This window comes from Schistocerca gregaria, chromosome 10 (genome assembly GCF_023897955.1).
Source record: "Schistocerca gregaria isolate iqSchGreg1 chromosome 10, iqSchGreg1.2, whole genome shotgun sequence".
In the NCBI taxonomy this organism is placed as follows: domain Eukaryota; kingdom Metazoa; phylum Arthropoda; class Insecta; order Orthoptera; family Acrididae; genus Schistocerca; species Schistocerca gregaria.
Window position 1 is genome coordinate 8,166,476 of NC_064929.1, and position 22,388 is coordinate 8,188,863.

Here is a 22,388-nt window from a genome sequence, read left to right on the forward strand (position 1 = left end):
AATACAACAGTCATCATGCGCATTTTCCTCCATGGGAGTAATGTCTCAAACAGTCTACGCTTTGATCGTTCCCTGGAAGACCAGTAGTAGTTTCCGATGCACATCTGGAGGCACTCTGTAATCTGTGGACCTTTACAGTGTTGATGACACACAGAAATTGCATCGGGATTGAATACAACAGTCACCATGCACACTTTCCTCCATGGGAGTAGTGTCTCAATCAGTCTACGCTTTGATCGTTTCCTGGAAGGCCAGTAGTAGTTTCCGATGCTCATCTGGAGGCATTCTGTAATCTGTGGACCTTCAAAGTGATGATGAAACACAGAAATTACATCGGGAGTGAATACAACAGTAACCTTGATCACTTTCCTACATGGGAGTAATGTCTCATACAGTCTACGCTTTGATCGTTCCCTAGAAGACCAGTAGTAGCTTCCGATGCACATTTGGGGGCATTCTGTAATGTGTGGACTATCAGAGTGTTGATGAAACACAGAAATTGCTTCAGGATTGAATACGACAGTCACCATGCCCACTTTCCTCCATGGGAGTAATGTCTCAAACAGTTTACGTTTTGATCGTTCCCTGGAAGACCAGTAGTAGTTTCCGATGCACATCTGTGGGCATATTGTAATGTGTGGACTATCAGGCTGTTGATGATACACAGAAATGGCATCGGGATTGAATACAACAGTCACCATGCGCACTTTCCTCCATTTGAGAAATGTCTCAAACAGTCTACGCTTTGATCGTTCCCTGCAAGACCAGTAGTAGTTTCCGATACACATCTGGAGGCATTCTGTAATCTGTGGACCTTCAAAGTGTTGATGAAACACAGAAATTGCATCGGGATTGTATACAACAGTCACCATGCGCACTTTCCTCATGTGAGTAAAGTTTTAAACAGTTTACGCTTTGTTCGTTCCCTGGAAGACCAGTAGTGCTTTCCGATGCACATCTGGAGGCACTCTGTAATCTGTGGATCTTTAAAGTGTTGATGAATCACAGATATTGCATCGGGATTGAATACAACAGTCACCATGCGCACTTTCCTCCATTTGAGAAATGTCTCAAAGAGTCTACGCTTAGATCGTTCCCTGCCAGACCAGTAGTAGTTTCCGATACACATCTGGAGGCATTCTGTAACCTCTGGACCTTCAAAGTGTTGATGAAACACAGAAATTGCATCGGGATTGAATACAACAGTCACCATGCGCACTTACCTACATGGGAGTAATGTCACTAACAGTCTACGCTTTGATCGTTCCCTGGAAGACCAGTAGTATTTTCCGATGCACATTTGGAGGCATTCTGTAATCTGTGGACCTTCAAAGTGTTGATGAAACACAGAAATTGCATCGGGATTGAATACAACAGTCACCATGCGCACTTTCCTCCATGGGAATAACGTCTCAAACAGTTTACGCTTTGATCGTTCCCTGGATGACCAGTAGTAGTTTCCGATACACATCTGGGGGCATTCTGTAATGTGTGGACTATCAGAGTGTTGATGAAACACAGAAATTACATCAGGATTTAATACAACAGTCACCATGCGCACTTTCCTCCATGGGAGTAATGTCGCAAACAGTCTACGCTTTGATCGTTCCCTGCAAGACCAATAGTAGTTTCCGATGCACATCTGGGGGCATTCTGTAATGTGTGGTCTATCAGTTTACGCTTTGATCGTTCCCTGCAAGGCCAGTAGTAGTTTTCCTTGCACATCTGAAGGCATTCTGTAATCTGTAGACCTTCAAAGTGTTGACGAAACACAGAAATTGCCGCGGGATTGAATAAAACAGTCACCATGAGCACTTTCCTCCATGGGAGTAATGTCTCAAACAGTTTAGGCTTTGTTCGTTCCTTCGAAGACAAATAGTAGTTTCCGATGCCCATCTGGTGTCATTCTGTAATCTGTGGACTATCAGAGTGTTGATGAAACACAGAAATTTCATCGGGATTCAATACAACAGTCACCATGCGCACTTCCCTACATGGGAGTAATGTCTCAAACAGTCTACGATTTGATCGTTCCCTGCAAGGATGGTAGTAGTTTCCCATGCACATCTGGAGGCATTCTGTAATCTGTGGACCTTCAATGTTTTGATGAAACACAGAAATTGCCTTGGGATTGAATACAACAGTCATCATGCGCATTTTCCTCCATGGGAGTAATGTCTCAAACAGTCTACGCTTTGATCGTTCCCTGGAAGACCAGTAGTAGTTTCCGATGCACATCTGGAGGCACTCTGTAATCTGTGGAAGTTTAATGTGTTGATGACACACAGAAATTGCATCGGGATTGAATACAACAGTCACCATGCACACTTTCCTCCATGGGAGTAGTGTCTCAATCAGTCGACGCTTTGATCGTTTCCTGGAAGGCCAGTAGTAGTTTCCGATGCACATCTGGAGGCATTCTGTAATCTGTGGACTTTCAAAGTGTTGATGAAACACAGAAATTACATCGGGAGTGAATACAACAGTAACCATGCTCACTTTCCTCCATGGGAGTAATGTCTCATACAGTCTACGCTTTGATCGTTCCCTAGAAGACCTGTAGTAGTTTCCGATGCACATCTGGGGTCATTCTGTAATGTGTGGACTATCAGAGTGTTATGAAACACAGAAATAGCATCAGGATTGAATACGACAGTCACCATGACCACTTCCCTCCATGGGAGTAATGTCTCAAACAGTTTACGCTTTGATCGTTCCCTGGAAGACCAGTAGTAGTTTCCGATGCACATCTGTGGGCATATTGTAATGTGTGGACTATCAGACTGTTGATGAAACACAGGAATGGCATCGGGATTGAATACAACAGCCGCCATGCGCACTTTCCTCCATTTGAGAAATGTCTCAAACAGTCTACGCATTGATCGTTCCCTGCAAGACCAGTAGTAGTTTCCGATACACATCTGGAGTCATTCTGTAATCTGTGGACCTTCATAGTGTTGATGAAACACAGAAATTGCATCGGGATTGTATACAACAGTCACCATGCGCACTTTCCTCCATGGGAATAACGTCTCAAACAGTTTACGCTTTGATCGTTCCCTGGAAGACCAGTAGTAGTTTCCGATACACATCTGGGGGCATTCTGTAATGTGTGGACTATCAGAGTGTTGATGAAACACAGAAATTGCATCAGGATTTATTACAACAGTCACCATGCGCACTTACCTCGATGGGAGTAATGTCACAAACAGTCTACGCTTTGATCGTTCCCTGGAAGACCAGTAGTAGATTCCGATGCACATTTGGTGGTATTCTGTAATCTGTGGACCTTCAATGTGTTGATGAAACACAGAAATTGCATCGGGATTGAATACAACAGTCACCATGCGCACTTTCCTCGATGGGAATAACGTCTCAAACAGTTTACGCTTTGATCGTTCCCTGGATGACCAGTAGTAGTTTCCGATAAACATCTGGGGGCATTCTGTAATGTGTGGACTATCAGAATGTTGATGAAACACAGAACTTGCATCGGGATTGAATACAACAGTCACCATGCGCACTTTCCTCCATGGGAGTAACGTCTCAAACTGTCTATGTTTTGATGGTTCCCTGCAAGACCAGTAGTAGTTTCCGATGCACCTCTGGAGGCATTCTGTAATCTGTGGACCTTCAAAGTGTTGATGAAACACAGAAATTGCCTCGGGATTGAATACAACAGTCACCACTCGCACTTTCCTCCATGGGAGTAATGTCTCAAACAGTCTACGCTTTGATCGTTCCCTGGATGACCAGTAGTAGTTTCCGATACACATCTGGGGGCATTCTGTAATGTGTGGACTATCAGAGTGTTGATGAAACACAGAAATTGCATCAGGATTTAATACAACAGTCACCATGCGCACTTTCCTCATATGAGTAATGTCTCAAACAGTTTACGCTCTGTTCGTTCCCTGGAAGACCAGTAGTAGTTTCCGATGCACATCGGGAGGCACTCTGTAATCTGTGGATCTTTAAGGTGTTGATGAATCACAGAAATTGCATCGGGATTGAATACAACAGTCACCATGCGCACTTTCCTCCATTTGAGAAATGTCTCAAACAGTCTACGCTTAGATCGTTCCCTGCCAGACCAGTAGTAGTTTCCGATACACATCAGGAGGCATTCTGTAATCTCTGGACCTTCCAAGTGTTGATGAAACACAGATATTGCATCGGGATTGAATACAACAGTCACCATGCGCACTTACCTACATGGGAGTAATGTCACTAACAGTCTACGCTTTGATCGTTCCCTGGAAGACCAGTAGTAGTTTCCGATGCACATTTGGAGGCATTCTGTAATCTGTGGACCTTCAAAGTGTTGATGAAACACAGAAATTGCTTCGGGATTGAATACAACAGTCACCATGCGCACTTTCCTCCATGGGAATAACGTCTCAAACAGTTTACGCTTTGATCGATCCCTGGATGGCCAGTAGTAGTTTCCGATACACATCTGGGGGCATTCTGTAATGTGTGGACTATCAGAGTGTTGATGAAACACAGAAATTACATCAGGATTTAATACAACAGTCACCATGCGCACTTTCCTCCATGGGAGTAATGTCGCAAACAGTCTACGCTTTGATCGTTCCCTGCAAGACCAGTAGTAGTTTCCGATGCACATCTGGGGGCATTCTGTAATGTGTGGTCTATCAGTTTACGCTTTGATCGTTCCTTGGAAGACCAGTAGTTGTTTCTGATGAACATCTGGGGGCATTCTGTAATGTGTGGTCTATCAGATGGTTGATGAAACACAGACATTGCATCGGGATTGATTACAACAGTCACCATGCGCACTTTCCTCCATGGGAGTAATGTCTCAAACAGTTTAAGATTTTGATAGTTCCCTGGAAGACCAGTTGTAGTTTCCAAAGCACATCTGGTGTCATTCTGTAATCTGTGGACTATCAGAGTGTTGATGAAACACAGAAATTGCATCGGGATTCAATACAACAGTCACCATGCGCACTTTCCTCCTTGGGAGTAATGTCCAAACAGTCTACGCTTTGATCGTTCCCTGCAAGGCCAGTAGTAGTTTTCCTTGCACATCTGAAGGCATTCTGTAATCTGTGGACCTACAAAGTGTTGACGAATCACAGAAATTGCCGCGGGATTGAATAAAACAGTCTTCATGCGTACTTTCCTCCATGGGAGTAATGTCTCAAACAGTTTAGGCTTTGTTCGTTCCCTCGATGACAAATAGTAGTTTCCGATGCCCATCTGGTGTCATTCTGTAATCTGTGGACTATCAGAGTGTTGATGAAACACAGAAATTTCATCGGGATTCAATACAACAGTCACCATGCGCACTTCCCTACATGGGAGTAATGTCTCAAACAGTCTACGATTTGATCGTTCCCTGCAAGGCCGGTAGTAGTTTCCCATGCACATCTGGAGGCATTCTGTAATCTGTGGACCTTCAATGTTTTGATGAAACACAGAAATTGCCTTGGGATTGAATACAACAGTCATCATGCGCATTTTCCTCCATGGGAGTAATGTCTCAAACAGTCTACGCTTTGATCGTTCCCTGGAAGACCAGTAGTAGTTTCCGATGCACATCTGCAGGCACTCTGTAATCTGTGGAAGTTTAAAGTGTTGATGACACACAGAAATTGCTGCGCGATTGAATACCACAGTCACCATGCACACTTTCCTCCATGGGAGTAGTGTCTCAATCAGTCTACGCTTTGATCGTTTCCTGGAAGACCAGTAGTAGTTTCCGATGCACATCTGCAGGCACTCTGTAATCTGTGGAAGTTTAAAGTGTTGATGACACACAGAAATTGCTTCGGGATTGAATACAACAGTCACCATGCACACTTTCCTCCATGGGAGTAGTGTCTCAATCAGTCTACGCTTTGATCGTTTCCTGGAAGGCCAGTAGTAGTTTCCGATGCACATCTGGAGGCATTCTGTAATCTGTGGACCTTCAAAGTGTTGATGAAACACAGAAATTACATCGGGAGTGAATACAACAGTAACCATGCTCACTTTCCTCCATGGGATTAATGTTTTATACAGTCTACGCTTTGATCGTACCCTAGAAGACCAGTAGTAGTTTCCGATGCACATCTGGGGGCATTCTGTAATGTGTGGACTATCAGAGTGTTGATGAAACACAGAAATTGCATCAGGATTGAATACGACAGTCACCATGACCACTTTCCTCCATGGGAGTAATGTCTCAAACAGTTTACGCTTTGATCGTTCCCTGGAAGACCAGTAGTAGATTCCGATGCACATCTGTGGGCATATTGTAATGTGTGGACTATCAGACTGTTGATGAAACACAGAAATGGCATCGAGATTGAATACAACAGCCACCATGCGCACTTTCCTCCATTTGAGAAATGTCTCAAACAGTCTACGCATTGATCGTTCCCTGCAAGACCAGTAGTAGTTTCCGATACACATCTGGAGGCATTCTGTAATCTGTGGTCCTTCAAAGTGTTGATGAAACACGGAAATTGCATCGGGATTGAATACAACAGTCACCATGCGCACTTTCCTCGATGGGAATAACGTCTCAAACAGTTTAAGCTTTGATCGTTCCCTGGATGACCAGTAGTAGTTTCCGATACACATCTGGGGGCATTCTGTAATGTGTGGACTATCAGAGTGTTGATGAAACACAGAAATTGCATCGGGATTGAATACAACAGTCACCATGCGCACTTTCCTCCATGGGAGTAACGTCTCAAACAGTCTACGTTTTGATCGTTCCCTGCAAGACCAGTAGTAGTTTCCGATGCACATCTGGAGGCATTCTGTAATCTGCGGACCTTCAAACTGTTGATGAAACGCAGAAATTGCCTCGGGATTGAATACAACAGTCACCACTCGCACTTTCCTCCATGGGAGTAATGTCTCAAACAGTCTACGCTTTGATCGTTCCCTGGAAGGCCAGTAGTAGTTTCCGATGCACATCTGGTGACATTCTGTAATCTGTGGATAACCAGAGTGTTGATAAAACACAGAAATTGCTTCGGGATTGAATACAACAGTCACCATGCGCCCTTTCCTCCATGGCAGTAATGTCTCAAACAGTTTACGCTTTTATCGTTCCCTGCAAGACCAGTGTAGTTTCCGATGCACGGTTTGATCGTTTCCTGGACGACCAGTAGCAGTCTCCGATGCACATCTGGAGGCATTCTGTAATCTGTGGACCTTCAAAGTGTGATGAAACACAGAAATTGCATCGGGATTGAATACAACAGTCACCATGCGCACTTACCTACATGGGAGTAATGTCACTAACAGTCTACGCTTTGATCGTTCCCTGGAGGACCAGTAGTAGTTTCCGATGCACATTTGGAGGCATTCTGTAATCTGTGGACCTTCAAAGTGTTGATGAAACACAGAAATTGCATCGGGATTGAATACAACAGTCACCATGCGCACTTTCCTCCATGGGAATAACGTCTCAAACAGTTTACGCTTTGATCGTTCCCTGGATGACCAGTAGTAGTTTCCGATACACATCTGGGGGCATTCTGTAATGTGTGGACTATCAGACTGTTGATGAAACACAGAAATTACATCAGGATTTAATACAACAGTCACCATGCGCACTTTGCTCCATGGGAGTAATGTCGCAATCAGTCTACGCTTTGATCGTGCCAGCAAGACCAGTAGTAGTTTCCGATGCACATCTGGAGGCACTCTGTAATCTGTGGATCTATAAAGTGTTGATGAATCACAGAAATTGCATCGGGATTGAATACAACAGTCACCATGCGCACTTTCCTCCATTTGAGAAATGTCTCAAACAGTCTACGCTTAGATCGTTCCCTGCCAGACCAGTAGTAGTTTCCGATACACATCTGGAGGCATTCTGTAATCTCTGGACCTTCAAAGTGTTGATGAAACACAGAAATTGCATCGGGATTGAATACAACAGTTACCATGCGCACTTAGCTACATGGGAGTAATGTCACTAACAGTCTACGCTTTGATCGTTCCCTGGAAGGCCAGTAGTAGTTTCCGATGGACATCTGGAGGCATTCTGTAATCTGTGGACCTTCAAAGTGTTGATGAAACACAGAAATTACATCGGGAGTGAATACAACAGTAACCATGCTCACTTTCCTCCATGGGAGTAATGTTTCATACAGTCTACGCTTTGATCGTTCCCTAGAAGACCAGTAGTAGTTTCCGATGCACATCTGGGGGCATTCTGTAATGTGTGGACTATCAGAGTGTTGATGAAACACAGAAATTGCATCAGGATTGAATACGACAGTCACCATGACCACTTTCCTCCATGGGAGTAATGTCTCAAACAGTTTACGCTTTGATCGTTCCCTGCAAGACCAGTAGTAGTTTCCGATACACATCTGGAGTCATTCTCTAATCTGTGGACCTTAAAAGTGTTGATGAAACACAGAAATTGCATCGGGATTGTATACAACAGTCACCATGCGCACTTTCCTCCATGGGAATAACGTCTCAACCAGTTTACGCTTTGATCGTTCCCTGGAAGACCAGTAGTAGTTTCCGATACTCATCTGGGGGCATTCTGTAATGTGTGGACTATCAGAGTGTTGATGAAACACAGAAATTGCATCAGGATTTAATACAACAGTCACCATGCGCACTTACCTCGATGGGAGTAATGTCACAAACAGTCTACGCTTTGATCGTTCCCTGGAAGACCAGTAGTAGATTCCGATGCACATCTGGAGGCATTCTGTAAACTGTGGACCTTCAAAGTGTTGATGAAACACAGAAATTGCATCGGGATTGAATACAACAGTCACCATGAGCACTTTCCTTGATGGGAATAACGTCTCAAACAGTTTACGCTTTGATCGTTCCCTGGATGACCAGTAGTAGTTTGCGATACACATCTGGGGGCATTCTGTAATGTGTGGACTATCAGGGTGTTGATGAAACACAGAAATTGCATCGGGATTGAATACAACAGTCACCATGCGCACTTCCCTCCATGGGAGTAACGTCTCAAACAGTCTACGTTTTGATCGTTCCCTGCAAGACCAGTAGTAGTTTCCGATGCACATCTGGAGGCATTCTGTAATCTGCGGACCTTCAAAGTGTTGATGAAACACAGAAATTGCCTCGGGATTGAATACAACAGTCACCACTCGCACTTTCCTCCATGGGAGTAACGTCTCAAACAGTCTACGCTTTGATCGTTCCCTGGAAGACCAGTAGTAGTTTCCGATGCACATCTGGTGACATTCTGTAATCTGTGGATAACCAGAGTGTTGATAAAACACAGAAATTGCTTCGGGATTGAATACAACAGTCACCATGCGCCCTTTCCTCCATGGCAGTAGTGTCTCAAACAGTTTACGCTTTTATCGTTCCCTGCAAGACCTGTGTAGTTTCCGATGCACGGTTTGATCGTGTCCTGGACGACCAGTAGCAGTCTCCGATGCACATCTGGAGGCATTCTGTAATCTGTGGACCTTCAAAGTGTGATGAAACACAGAAATTGCATCGGGAGTGAATACAACAGTCACCATGCGCACTTTCCTCCTTGGGAGTAATGTCCAAACAGTCTACGCTTTGATCGTTCCCTGCAAGGCCAGTAGTAGTTTTCCTTGCACATCTGAAGGCATTCTGTAATCTGTGGACCTACAAAGTGTTGACGAATCACAGAAATTGCCGCGGGATTGAATAAAACAGTCACCATGCGTACTTTCCTCCATGGGAGTAATGTCTCAAACAGTTTAGGCTTTGTTCGTTCCCTCGATGACAAATAGTAGTTTCCGATGCCCATCTGGTGTCATTCTGTAATCTGTGGACTATCAGAGTGTTGATGAAACACAGAAATTTCATCGGGATTCAATACAACAGTCACCATGCGCACTTCCCTACATGGGAGTAATGTCTCAAACAGTCTACGATTTGATCGTTCCCTGCAAGGCCGGTAGTAGTTTCCCATGCACATCTGGAGGCATTCTGTAATCTGTGGACCTTCAATGTTTTGATGAAACACAGAAATTGCCTTGGGATTGAATACAACAGTCATCATGCGCATTTTCCTCCATGGGAGTAATGTCTCAAACAGTCTACGCTTTGATCGTTCCCTGGAAGACCAGTAGTAGTTTCCGATGCACATCTGCAGGCACTCTGTAATCTGTGGAAGTTTAAAGTGTTGATGACACACAGAAATTGCTGCGCGATTGAATACCACAGTCACCATGCACACTTTCCTCCATGGGAGTAGTGTCTCAATCAGTCTACGCTTTGATCGTTTCCTGGAAGACCAGTAGTAGTTTCCGATGCACATCTGCAGGCACTCTGTAATCTGTGGAAGTTTAAAGTGTTGATGACACACAGAAATTGCTTCGGGATTGAATACAACAGTCACCATGCACACTTTCCTCCATGGGAGTAGTGTCTCAATCAGTCTACGCTTTGATCGTTTCCTGGAAGGCCAGTAGTAGTTTCCGATGCACATCTGGAGGCATTCTGTAATCTGTGGACCTTCAAAGTGTTGATGAAACACAGAAATTACATCGGGAGTGAATACAACAGTAACCATGCTCACTTTCCTCCATGGGAGTAATGTTTTATACAGTCTACGCTTTGATCGTACCCTAGAAGACCAGTAGTAGTTTCCGATGCACATCTGGGGGCATTCTGTAATGTGTGGACTATCAGAGTGTTGATGAAACACAGAAATTGCATCAGGATTGAATACGACAGTCACCATGACCACTTTCCTCCATGGGAGTAATGTCTCAAACAGTTTACGCTTTGATCGTTCCCTGGAAGACCAGTAGTAGATTCCGATGCACATCTGTGGGCATATTGTAATGTGTGGACTATCAGACTGTTGATGAAACACAGAAATGGCATCGAGATTGAATACAACAGCCACCATGCGCACTTTCCTCCATTTGAGAAATGTCTCAAACTGTCTACGCATTGATCGTTCCCTGCAAGACCAGTAGTAGTTTCCGATACACATCTGGAGGCATTCTGTAATCTGTGGTCCTTCAAAGTGTTGATGAAACACGGAAATTGCATCGGGATTGAATACAACAGTCACCATGCGCACTTTCCTCGATGGGAATAACGTCTCAAACAGTTTAAGCTTTGATCGTTCCCTGGATGACCAGTAGTAGTTTCCGATACACATCTGGGGGCATTCTGTAATGTGTGGACTATCAGAGTGTTGATGAAACACAGAAATTGCATCGGGATTGAATACAACAGTCACCATGCGCACTTTCCTCCATGGGAGTAACGTCTCAAACAGTCTACGTTTTGATCGTTCCCTGCAAGACCAGTAGTAGTTTCCGATGCACATCTGGAGGCATTCTGTAATCTGCGGACCTTCAAACTGTTGATGAAACGCAGAAATTGCCTCGGGATTGAATACAACAGTCACCACTCGCACTTTCCTCCATGGGAGTAATGTCTCAAACAGTCTACGCTTTGATCGTTCCCTGGAAGGCCAGTAGTAGTTTCCGATGCACATCTGGTGACATTCTGTAATCTGTGGATAACCAGAGTGTTGATAAAACACAGAAATTGCTTCGGGATTGAATACAACAGTCACCATGCGCCCTTTCCTCCATGGCAGTAATGTCTCAAACAGTTTACGCTTTTATCGTTCCCTGCAAGACCAGTGTAGTTTCCGATGCACGGTTTGATCGTTTCCTGGACGACCAGTAGCAGTCTCCGATGCACATCTGGAGGCATTCTGTAATCTGTGGACCTTCAAAGTGTGATGAAACACAGAAATTGCATCGGGATTGAATACAACAGTCACCATGCGCACTTACCTACATGGGAGTAATGTCACTAACAGTCTACGCTTTGATCGTTCCCTGGAGGACCAGTAGTAGTTTCCGATGCACATTTGGAGGCATTCTGTAATCTGTGGACCTTCAAAGTTTTGATGAAACACAGAAATTGCATCGGGATTGAATACAACAGTCACCATGCGCACTTTCCTCCATGGGAATAACGTCTCAAACAGTTTACGCTTTGATCGTTCCCTGGATGACCAGTAGTAGTTTCCGATACACATCTGGGGGCATTCTGTAATGTGTGGACTATCAGACTGTTGATGAAACACAGAAATTACATCAGGATTTAATACAACAGTCACCATGCGCACTTTGCTCCATGGGAGTAATGTCGCAATCAGTCTACGCTTTGATCGTGCCAGCAAGACCAGTAGTAGTTTCCGATGCACATCTGGAGGCACTCTGTAATCTGTGGATCTATAAAGTGTTGATGAATCACAGAAATTGCATCGGGATTGAATACAACAGTCACCATCCGCACTTTCCTCCATTTGAGAAATGTCTCAAACAGTCTACGCTTAGATCGTTCCCTGCCAGACCAGTAGTAGTTTCCGATACACATCTGGAGGCATTCTGTAATCTCTGGACCTTCAAAGTGTTGATGAAACACAGAAATTGCATCGGGATTGAATACAACAGTTACCATGCGCACTTACCTACATGGGAGTAATGTCACTAACAGTCTACGCTTTGATCGTTCCCTGGAAGGCCAGTAGTAGTTTCCGATGGACATCTGGAGGCATTCTGTAATCTGTGGACCTTCAAAGTGTTGATGAAACACAGAAATTACATCGGGAGTGAATACAACAGTAACCATGCTCACTTTCCTCCATGGGAGTAATGTTTCATACAGTCTACGCTTTGATCGTTCCCTAGAAGACCAGTAGTAGTTTCCGATGCACATCTGGGGGCATTCTGTAATGTGTGGACTATCAGAGTGTTGATGAAACACAGAAATTGCATCAGGATTGAATACGACAGTCACCATGACCACTTTCCTCCATGGGAGTAATGTCTCAAACAGTTTACGCTTTGATCGTTCCCTGCAAGACCAGTAGTAGTTTCCGATACACATCTGGAGTCATTCTCTAATCTGTGGACCTTAAAAGTGTTGATGAAACACAGAAATTGCATCGGGATTGTATACAACAGTCACCATGCGCACTTTCCTCCATGGGAATAACGTCTCAACCAGTTTACGCTTTGATCGTTCCCTGGAAGACCAGTAGTAGTTTCCGATACTCATCTGGGGGCATTCTGTAATGTGTGGACTATCAGAGTGTTGATGAAACACAGAAATTGCATCAGGATTTAATACAACAGTCACCATGCGCACTTACCTCGATGGGAGTAATGTCACAAACAGTCTACGCTTTGATCGTTCCCTGGAAGACCAGTAGTAGATTCCGATGCACATCTGGAGGCATTCTGTAAACTGTGGACCTTCAAAGTGTTGATGAAACACAGAAATTGCATCGGGATTGAATACAACAGTCACCATGAGCACTTTCCTTGATGGGAATAACGTCTCAAACAGTTTACGCTTTGATCGTTCCCTGGATGACCAGTAGTAGTTTGCGATACACATCTGGGGGCATTCTGTAATGTGTGGACTATCAGGGTGTTGATGAAACACAGAAATTGCATCGGGATTGAATACAACAGTCACCATGCGCACTTCCCTCCATGGGAGTAACGTCTCAAACAGTCTACGTTTTGATCGTTCCCTGCAAGACCAGTAGTAGTTTCCGATGCACATCTGGAGGCATTCTGTAATCTGCGGACCTTCAAAGTGTTGATGAAACACAGAAATTGCCTCGGGATTGAATACAACAGTCACCACTCGCACTTTCCTCCATGGGAGTAACGTCTCAAACAGTCTACGCTTTGATCGTTCCCTGGAAGACCAGTAGTAGTTTCCGATGCACATCTGGTGACATTCTGTAATCTGTGGATAACCAATGTGTTGATAAAACACAGAAATTGCTTCGGGATTGAATACAACAGTCACCATGCGCCCTTTCCTCCATGGCAGTAGTGTCTCAAACAGTTTACGCTTTTATCGTTCCCTGCAAGACCTGTGTAGTTTCCGATGCACGGTTTGATCGTGTCCTGGACGACCAGTAGCAGTCTCCGATGCACATCTGGAGGCATTCTGTAATCTGTGGACCTTCAAAGTGTGATGAAACACAGAAATTGCATCGGGATTGAATACAACAGTCACCATGCGCACTTACCTACATGGGAGTAATGTCACTAACAGTCTACGCTTTGATCGTTCCCTGGAAGACCAGTAGTAGTTTCCGATGCACATTTGGAGGCATTCTGTAATCTGTGGACCTTCAAAGTGTTGATGAAACACAGAAATTGCATCGGGATTGAATACAACAGTCACCATGCGCACTTTCCTCCATGGGAATAACGTCTCAAACAGTTTACGCTTTGATCGTTCCCTGGATGACCAGTAGTAGTTTCCGATACACTTCTGGGGGCATTCTGTAATGTGTGGACTATCAGACTGTTGATGAAACACAGAAATTACATCAGGATTTAATACAACAGTCACCATGCGCACTTTCCTCCACGAGAGTAATGTCGCAAACAGTCTACGCTTTGATCGTGCCAGCAAGACCAGTAGTAGTTTCCGATGCACATCTGGAGGCACTCTGTAATCTGTGGATCTTTAAAGTGTTGATGAATCACAGAAATTGCATCGGGATTGAATACAACAGTCACCATGCGCACTTTCCTCCATTTGAGAAATGTCTCAAACAGTCTACGTTTAGATCGTTCCCTGCCAGACCAGTAGTAGTTTCCGATACACATCTGGAGGCATTCTGTAATCTCTGGACCTTCAAAGTGTTGATGAAACACAGAAATTGCATCGGGATTGAATACAACAGTCACCATGCGCACTTTCCTCCATGGGAATAACGTCTCAAACAGTTTACGCTTTGATCGTTCCCTGGATGACCAGTAGTAGTTTCCGATACACATCTGGGGGCATTCTGTAATGTGTGGACTATCAGAGTGTTGATGAAACACAGAAATTACATCAGGATTTAATACAACAGTCACCATGCGCACTTTCCTCCATGGGAGTAATGTCGCAAACAGTCTACGCTTTGATCGTTCCCTGCAAGACCAGTAGTAGTTTCCGATGCACATTTGGGGGCATTCTGTAATGTGTGGTCTATCAGTTTACGCTTTGATCGTTCCTTGGAAGACCAGTAGTTGTTTCTGATGAACATCTGGGGGCATTCTGTAATGTGTGGTCTATCAGAGTGTTGATGAAACACAGATATTGCATCGGGATTGATTACAACAGTCACCATGCGCACTTTCCTCCATGGGAGTAATGTCTCAAACAGTTTAAGATTTTGATAGTTCCCTGGAAGACCAGTAGTAGTTTCCAAAGCACATCTGGTGTCATTCTGTAATCTGTGGACTATCAGAGTGTTGATGAAACACAGAAATTGCATCGGGATTCAATACAACAGTCACCATGCGCACTTTCCTCCTTGGGAGTAATGTCCAAACAGTCTACGCTTTGATCGTTCCCTGCAAGGCCAGTAGTAGTTTTCCTTGCACATCTGAAGGCATTCTGTAATCTATGGACCTTCAAAGTGTTGACGAAACACAGAAATTGCCGCGGGATTGAATAAAACAGTCACCATGCGCACTTTCCTCCATGGGAGTAATGTCTCAAACAGTTTAGGCTTTGTTCGTTCCCTCGAAGAAAAACAGTAGATTCCGATGCCCATCTGGTGTCATTCTGTAATCTGTGGACTATCAGAGTGTTGATGAAACACAGAAATTTCATCAGGATTCAATACAACAGTCAGCATGCGCACTTCCCTACATGTTAGTAATGTCTCAAACGGTCTACGATTTGATCGTTCCCTGCAAGGCCGGTAGTAGTTTCCCATGCACATCTGGAGGCATTCTGTAATCTGTGGACCTTCAATGTTTTGATGAAACACAGAAATTGCCTTGGGATTGAATACAACAGTCATCATGCGCATTTTCCTCCATGGGAGTAATGTCTCAAACAGTCTACACTTTGATCGTTCCCTGGAAGACCAGTGTAGTTTCCGATGTACGGTTTGATCGTTTCCTGGACGACCAGTTGTAGTCTCCGATGCACATCTGGAGGCATTCTGTAACCTGTGGACCTTCAAAGAGTTGATCAAACACACAAATTGCATCGGGATTCATTACAACAATCACCATGCGCACTTTCCTCCATGGGAGTAATGTCTCAAACAGTCAAAACTTTGATCGTTCCCTGCAAAGCCAGTAGTAGTTTCGCATGCACATCTGGAGGCATTCTGTAATCTGTGGACCTTCAAAGTGTTGATGAAACACAGAAATTACATCGGGAGTGAATACAACAGTAACCATGCGCACTTTCCTCCATGGGAGTAATGTCTCAAACAGTCTACGCTTTGATCGTTCCCTAGAAGACCAGTAGTAGTTTCCGATGCACATCTTTGGGCATTCTGTAATGTGTGGACTATCAGAGTGTTGATGAAACACAGAAATTGCATCGGGATTGAATACAACAGTCACCATGCGCACTTTCCTCCATGGGAGTAATGTCTCAAAGAGTTTACGCTTTGATCCTTCCCTGGAAGACCAGTAGTTGTTTCCAATGAACATCTGGGTTCATTATGTAATGTGTCGACTATCAGAGTGTTGATGAAACACAGAAATTGCATCAGGATTGAATACAACAGTCACCATGCGCACTTTCCTCCAAGGGAGTAATGTCTCAATCAGTTTACGCTTTGATCGTGCCTGCAAGACCAGTAGTAGTTTCCGATGCACATCTGGAGGCATTCTGTAATCTGTGGAACTTCAAAGTGTTGATGAAACACAGAAATTGCATCGGGATTGAATACAACAGTCACCATGCGCACTTTCCTCCATGGGAATAACGTCTCAAACAGTTTACGCTTTGATCGTTCCCTGGATGACCGGTAGTAGTTTCCGATACACATCTGGGGGCATTCTGTAATGTGTGGACTATCAGAGTGTTGATGAATCACAGAAATTACATCAAGGTTTAATACAACAGTCACCACTCGCACTTTCTCAATGGGAGTAATGTCTCAAACAGTCTACGCTTTGATCGTTCCCTGGAAGGCAAGTTGTAGTTTCCGATGCACATCTGGTGTCATTCTGCAATCTGTGGATAACCAGAGTGTTGATAAAACACAGAAATTGCATCGGGATTGAATACAACAGTCACCATGCGCACTTTCCTCCATGGGAGTAATGTCTCAAACAGTTTACGCTTTTATCGTTCCCTGCAAGACCAATGTAGTTTCCGATGCACGGTTTGATCGTTTCCTGGACGACCAGTAGTAGTCTCCGATGCACATCTGGAGGCATTCTGCAATCTGCGGACCTTCAAAGTGTTGATGAAACACAGAAATTACATCGGGAGTGAATACAACAGTAACCATGCGCACTTTCCTCCATGGGAGTAATGTCTCAAACAGTCTACGCTTTGATCGTCACCTGCAAGGCCGGTAGTAGTTTCCCATGCACATCTGGAGGCATTCTGTAATCTGTGGACCTTCAATGTTTTGATGAAACACAGAAATTGCCTTGGGATTGAATACAACAGTCATCAAGCGCATTTTCCTCCATGGGAGTAATGTCTCAAACAGTCTACGCTTTGATCGTTCCCTGGAAGACCAGTGTACTTTCCGATGCACGGTTTGATCCTTTCCTGGACGACCAGTAGTAGTCTCCAATGCACATCTGGAGGCATTCTGTAATCTGTGGACCTTCAAAGTGTTGATGAAACACAGAAATTACATCGGGAGTGAATACAACAGTAACCATGCGCACTTTCCTCCATGGGAGTAATGTCTCAAACAGTCTACGCTTTGATCGTTCCCTAGAAGACCAGTAGTAGTTTCCGATGCACATCTGGGGGCATTCTGTTATGTGTGGACTATCAGAGTGTTGATGAAACACAGAAATTGCATCGGGGTTGAATACTACAGTCACCATGCGCACTTTCCTCCATGGGAGTAATGTCTCAAAGTGTTTACGCTTTGATCCTTCCCTGGAAGACCAGTAGTTGTTTCCAATGAACATTTGGGTTCATTATGTAATGTGACGACTATCACAGCGTTGATGAAACACAGAAATTGCATCAGGATTGAATACAACAGTCACCATGCGCACTTTCCTCCAAGGGAGTAATGTCTCAATCAGTTTACGCTTTGATCGTGCCTGCAAGACCAGTAGTAGTTTCCGATGCACATCTGGAGGCACTCTGTAATCTGTGGATCTTTAAAGTGTTGATGAATCACAGAAATTGCATCGGGATTGAATACAACAGTCACCATGCGCACTTTCCTGCATGGGAGTAATGTCTCAAACAGTCTACACTTTGATCGTTCCCTGCAAGGCCAGTAGTAGTTTCCCATGCACATCTGGGGGCATTCTGTAATGTGTGGTCTATCAGTTTACGCTTTGATCGTTCCTTGGAAGACCAGTAGTTGTTTCTGATGAACATCTGGGGGCATTCTGTAATGTGTGGTCTATCAGAGTGTTATTGAAACACAGATATTGCATCGGGATTGATTACAACAGTCACCATGCGCACTTTCCTCCATGGGAGTAATGTCTCAAACAGTTTAAGATTTTGATAGTTCCCTGGAAAACCAGTAGTAGTCTCCGATGCACATCTGGAGGCATTCTGTAATCTGTGGACCTTCAAAGTGTTGATGAAACACAGAAATTGCATCGGGATTCAATACAACAGTCACCATGCGCACTTTCCTCCTTGGGAGTAATGTCCAAACAGTCTACGCTTTGATCGTTCCCTGCAAGGCCAGTAGTAGTTTTCCTTGCACATCTGAAGGCATTCTGTAATCTGTGGACCTTCAAAGTGTTGACGAAACACAGAAATTGCCGCGGGATTGAATAAACAGTCACCATGCGCACTTTCCTCCATGGGAGTAATGTCTCAAACAGCTTAGGCTTTGTTCGTTCCCTCGAAGAAAAATAGTAGTTTCCGATGCCCATCTGGTGTCATTCTGTAATCTGTGGACTATCAGAGTGTTGATGAAACACAGAATTTTCATCGCGATTCACTACAACAGTCACCATGCGTACTTCCCTACATGGGAGTAATGTCTCAAACAGTCTACGATTTGATCGTTCCCTGCAAGGCCGGTAGTAGTTTCCCATGCACATCTGGAGGCATTCTGTAATCTGTGGACCTTCAATGTTTTGATGAAACACAGATATTGCCTTGGGATTGAATACAACAGTCATCATGCGCATTTTCCTCCATGGGAGTAATGTCTCAAACAGTCTACGCTTTGATCGTTCCCTAGAAGACCAGTAGTAGTTTCCGATGCACGTCTGGGGGCATTCTGTAATGTGTGGACTATCAGAGTGTTGATGAAACACAGAAATTGCATCGGGATTGAATACAACAGTCACCATGCGCACTTTCCTCCATGGGAGTAATGTCTCAAAGAGTTTACGCTTTGATCCTTCCCTGGAAGACCAGTAGTTGTTTCCAATGAACATCTGGGTTAATTATGTAATGTGTCGACTATCAGAGTGTTGATGAAACACAGAAATTGCATCAGGATTGAATACAACAGTCACCATGCGCACTTTCCTCCAAGGGAGTAATGTCTCAATCAGTTTACGCTTTGATCGTGCCTGCAAGACCAGTAGTAGTTTCCGATGCTCATCTGGAGGCATTGTGTAATCTGTGGAACTTCAAAGTGTTAATGAAACACAGAAATTGCATCGGGATTGAATACAACAGTCACCATGCGCACTTTCCTCCATGGTATAATGTCTCAAACAGTTTACGCTTTGATCGTGCCCTGGAAGACCAGTAGTAGTTTCCGATGCACATCTGTGGGCATTCTGTAATGTGTGGACTATCAGAGTGTTGATGAAACACAGAAATTGCATCGGGATTGAATACAACAGTCACCATGCACACTTTCCAAAATGGGACTAATGTCTCAAACAGTCTACGCTTAGATCGTTCCGTGCAAGACCAGTAGTAGTTTCCGATGCACATCTGGAATCATTCTGTAATCTGTGGACCTTCAAAGTGTTGGCGAAACACAGAAATTGCCGCGGGATTGAATACAACAGTCACCATGCGCACTTTCCTCCATGGGACTAATGTCTCAAACAGTCTACGTTTTGATCGTTCCCTGCAAGACCAGTAGTAGTTTCCGATGCACATCTGGAGGCATTCTGTAATCTGTGGACTATCAGAGTGTTGATGAAACACAGAAATTGCATCGGGATTGAATACAACAGTCACCATGCGCACTTTCCTCCATGGGAATAACGTCTCAAACAGTTTACTCTTTGATCGTTCCCTGGATGACCGGTAGTAGTTTCCGATACACATCTGGGGGCATTCTGTAATGTGTGGACTATCAGAGTGTTGATGAAACACAGAAATTACATCAGGGTTTAATACAACAGTCACCACTCGCACTTTCCTCCATGGGAGTAATGTCTCAAACAGTCTACGCTTTGATCGTTCCCTGGAAGGCAAGTTGTAGTTTCCGATGCACATCTGGTGTCATTCTGTTATCTGTGGATAACCAGAGTATTGATAAAACACAGAAATTGCATCGGGATTGAATACAACAGTCACCATGCGCACTTTCCTCCATGGGAGTAATGTCTCAAACAGTTTACCCTTTTATCGTTCCCTGCAAGATCAGTGTAGTTTCCGATGCACGGTTTGATCGTTTCCTGGACGACCAGTAGTAGTCTCCGATGCACATCTGGAGGCATTCTGCAATCTGTGGACCTTCAAAGTGTTGATGAAACACAGAAATTACATCGGGAGTGAATACAACAGTAACCATGCGCACTTTCCTCCATGGGAGTAATTTCTCAAACAGTTTACGCTTTGATCGTTCCCTAGATGACCAGTAGTAGTTTCCGATGCACATCTGTGGGCATTCTGTAATGTGTGGACTATCAGAGTGTTGATGAAACAGAGAAATTGCATCGGGATTGAATACAACAGTCACCATGCGCACTTTCCTCCATGGGAGTAATGTCTCAAAGAGCTTACGCTTTGATCGTTCCCTGGAAGACCAATAGTTGTTTCCAATGAACATCTGGGTTCATTATGTAATGTGTCGACTATCAGAGTGTTGATGAAACACAGAAATTGCATCAGGATTGAATACAACAGTCACCATGCGCACTTTCCTCCAAGGGAGTAATGTCTCAATCAGTTTACGCTTTGATCGTGCCTGCAAGACCAGTAGCAGTTTCCGATGCACATTTGGAGGCACTCTGTAATCTGTGGACCTTCAAAGTGTTGATGAAACACAGAATTTAAATCGGGATTGAATACAACAGTCACCATGCGCACTTTCCTCCAAGGGACTAATGTCTCAAACAGTCTACGCTTTGATCGTTCAGTGCAAGACCAGTAGTAGTTTCCGATGCACATCTGGAGGCATTCTGTAATCTGTGGACGATCAGAGTGTTGATGAAACACAGAAATTGCATCGTAATTAAATACAACAGTCACCATGCGCACTTTCCTCCATGCGAATAACGGCTCAAACAGTTTACGCTTTGATCGTTCCCTGGATGACCAGTAGTAGTTTCCGATACACATCTGGGGGCATTCTGTTATGTGTGGACTATCAGAGTGTTGATGAAACACAGAAATTACATCAGGGTTTAATACAACAGTCACCATGAGCACTTTCCTCAATGGGAGTAATGTCTCAAACAGTCTACGCTTTGATCGTTCCCTGGAAGACACGTAGTAGTTTCCGATGCACATTTGGAGGCGTTCTGTAATCTGTGGACTATCAGAGTGTTGATGAAACACAGAAATTGCTGCGGGATTGAATACAACATTCACCATGCGCACTTTCCTCCATGGGAGTAACGTCTCAAACAGTCTACGCTTGATCGTTCCCTGCAAGACCAGTATTAGTTTCCGATGCATATCTGGACGCATTCTGTAATCTGTGGACCTTCAAAGTGTTGATGAAACACAGAAATTGCCTCGGGATTCAATACAACAGTCACCACTCGCACTTTCCTCCATGGGAGTAATGTCTCAAACAGTCTACGCTTTGATCGTTCCCTGGAAGGCAAGTTGTAGTTTCCGATGCACATCTGGTGTCATTCTGTAATCTGTGGATAACCAGAGTGTTGATAAAACACAGAAATTGCATCGGGATTGAATACAACAGTCACCATGCGCACTTTCCTCCACGGGAGTAATGTCCAAACAGTTTACGCTTTTATCGTTCCCTGCAAGACCAGTGTAGTTTCCGATGCACGGTTTGATCGTTTCCTGGACGACCAGTAGTAGTCTCCGATGCACATCTGGAGGCATTCTGTAATCTGTGGACCTTCAAAGTGTTGATGAAACACAGAAATTACATCGGGAGTGAATACAACAGTAACCATGCGCACTTTCCTCTATGGGAGTAATGTCTCAAACAGTCTACGCTTTGATCGTTCCCTAGAAGACCAGTAGTACTTTCCGATGCACATCTGGTGGCATTCAGTAATGTGTGGACTATCAGAGTGTTG